Below are 2,820 nucleotides of genomic sequence, written 5' to 3' on the forward strand. Positions count from 1 at the left end.
TGATCTCCTGACCTCGTGATCCGCCCGCCTCGGCCTCCCAAAGTGCTGGGATTACAGGCTTGAGCCACCGCACTCGGCCTTTACTGTTTTTTTAAGCTATAAAGTTTTAAACACACACACACACACACACACACACACACACACACACACACACACACACCACGCATACATATATGCAACTCCAGAGGTTTCTGCCTGATCCTACCATAACAGTCCTCCTACCAGAGGCCAGGGAAATAATGTAAGGACTCTGCTTGTTACTGATATCTATTCTCAGTATACATTCTGGGACTTGGGAAGAATCACATAATAAGTCCATGGTTACGCTGCTTAGATGGACTCAGGCCAAGACTTCATTTACCCTTTGAATTTCATAAGCCCCCAGTGACACGTTAGGCGCATTGGTGTTTCCAGTCTCTGAGAATCAGTGTAAATTTAGAGACAGTATCTAATGTCTCTGCATAGTCTAGGCATTTCTTTTCCCCAGTGTGAAGTCACACAGCCCACACTATCTCTGGGGAAAGCTTGGGTGAAAATTCAGAACGCATACATGTGGCTACATTGCAGGATCCTTTCTCAGAAGGACCCAGCTTCCTCATAGTTAAATGGCTCCAGGACTGTGAACTAGCTTAGATCCAGGAACTGGGTAAAAAGCTGTGAATCTGGGTGAGGTTTCTGTCTTGTAGACCTAGAAATTTTCCATCTATGTATGTCTAGCTGCACCTTAGTAGGCTGCTCATTTATTTCATTTCTTGGGACCTCACCATCAATTAGTCATCACTACAAATTCTTATAGGTCAAAACACCGTGATTATCATATGTTTATATTTAGTTTAATTTATTTATTTGAGACAGAATCTTGCTGTGTCACCCAGGCTGGAATGCAGTGGCATGGTCACAGCTCACTGCAGCCTTGAACTCCTGGGCTCAAGCGATCCTCCCACCTCAGCCTCCCAAATAGTTGGGACCACAGACATGTGCCAACATGCCCAGCTAATTTTTAAAAAACTCTTTGTAGAGACGGGGTCTCTATGTTGTTCAGGCTGGTCTTGAACTCCTGGACTCAAGTGGTCCTTCTACCTCATCCTCCCAAAGTGCTGGAATTACAGGTGTGAGCCCTGTGTCTGGCCCATGACTATCATTTCTTTCTTATGGTTTATTGTGGTCACTGCCTAGCTTGTATCTGATTGATCGGGGAACTGATTCCCTTGCATCTATTCTCACCGTTATCTCCAGCATACAGAGGACAGCCACCATAGAGCTGCACCTTTTTGAATTGGGAATCAGTCACCATGAGCAAAGGCACAGCACTGGGAAGGTGGGAAAAGATCAGCTCAAGATGGTTTAGCACCCTGCCTTTTCCTGCCATCCAGTGGGTCTTTGCCCCATTCCTTCTTTTACTTGTCTCTAAGCGTCTTCCTAGAATATCCTTTTGATTGTTTCCCTTTCCTGCTCAGATACCTTCCATGGTAAAGAAGTTTCTAAACCATCTTCTTCCCAAACAGTACATCCTGCATGTTTTCTTAATCATACTTATACAAAATATAAGTAAATAGGAAAAGGTAACTATAGTAACAGTTGCTATTGGAATTCCTCTTTGGCTTTATCTGAGAAAGTACCCTAATATCTGCCTTGGATATAGACAGTGAAAGCCCAAGCATTATGGATCTGGTTAGAACTAAACTGTAGCAAGCAAGGGAGGAGTTTTTCAGGGACTCTGGAATGGGAGAGAGAGAACACCGGGATAGCTGAGAGGAGCCAGGAGTTGGTGAAGTCTTTGCATTAGGGGATGTGACCCTTCACAGGCACCCCTCACCCCTATTTTTAGTAAAAACTACCAAGAACTTGATGTGTAAGGATTTCTTATGGAAGCCAGTAAAAGGGTTAAGTCATGCACCAGGAAGCTATGCAGAAAAACAGTCTACACCCAAGGATGAAGGAGCACAGGAGTAGAGAAAAACATAAGGAGGAATTCTTGAGACTTTGCTGGATTATCGGGGACACTTTGGGCTGACACAGGTTGTGGGGCTGGGATTTAGGCAGAGTGCAATCAGACCACCGAGGGGCAGGGAATCTTTAACATCTAAGTTGCATGCTTGTATTTTAAATTTTTGTGATTTTAGTTTTTGCTTACTCCATTAGAGTAGAAAATAAGTATTTGTTGAATAAGTTAGAAAAATGAATGAATGAATGAATTGCTTTCAAGACTATGCCACAGAATGTTAGAGTAGGAAAGGACTTTAAGGATCTATTAGTTAAACCTGTTGAGCAGTTAGTTCAATGTTGTTAGGTGCTGATCTCACTGCCAATGATAATAACCATTAGCAGCAATAACAACCGTTGCCGCTATGAGTGCCTACCATGAGTCAGACAGTTTACATTTATAATCTCTGTTTTTTAAAACCTTTCAAGAAAAATGTCATTATTGCTACTTTTCAAATATGTTGTCCAGAGTTTCTCTATTAGTGACCCAAATCTGCCTGTTTCTAAGCCAGGGTGTGCCCACCTCTTTGGCTGTGCTTTTTCTCAGCTCATTCATTTCAAAGACAGACCATTTAACCGTTGGATCTGGGGCAACAAAGGAGAATCAGTCATGAATCCTTCACCAAAAGAGCTTGCTTTGTAATAGATGAAACAGTTTAATTTTTAAATCTAGTGTAATAATGGTTTAACTAGTAGCACACGGTCAAACTTCTTTTGGAATGAAAAGAGTAAGAACTGATGACCACAAAAAAGCAATTCTGCTTAAACCAGGGTCTCTCACCCTTGGCACTATGAAATTATCAGCACAGGTGGTCCCTGACTTCTTTTTTTTTTTTG

This window comes from Colobus angolensis, unplaced genomic scaffold (assembly GCF_000951035.1).
Source record: "Colobus angolensis palliatus isolate OR3802 unplaced genomic scaffold, Cang.pa_1.0 Scaffold124, whole genome shotgun sequence".
In the NCBI taxonomy this organism is placed as follows: Eukaryota; Metazoa; Chordata; class Mammalia; order Primates; family Cercopithecidae; genus Colobus; species Colobus angolensis.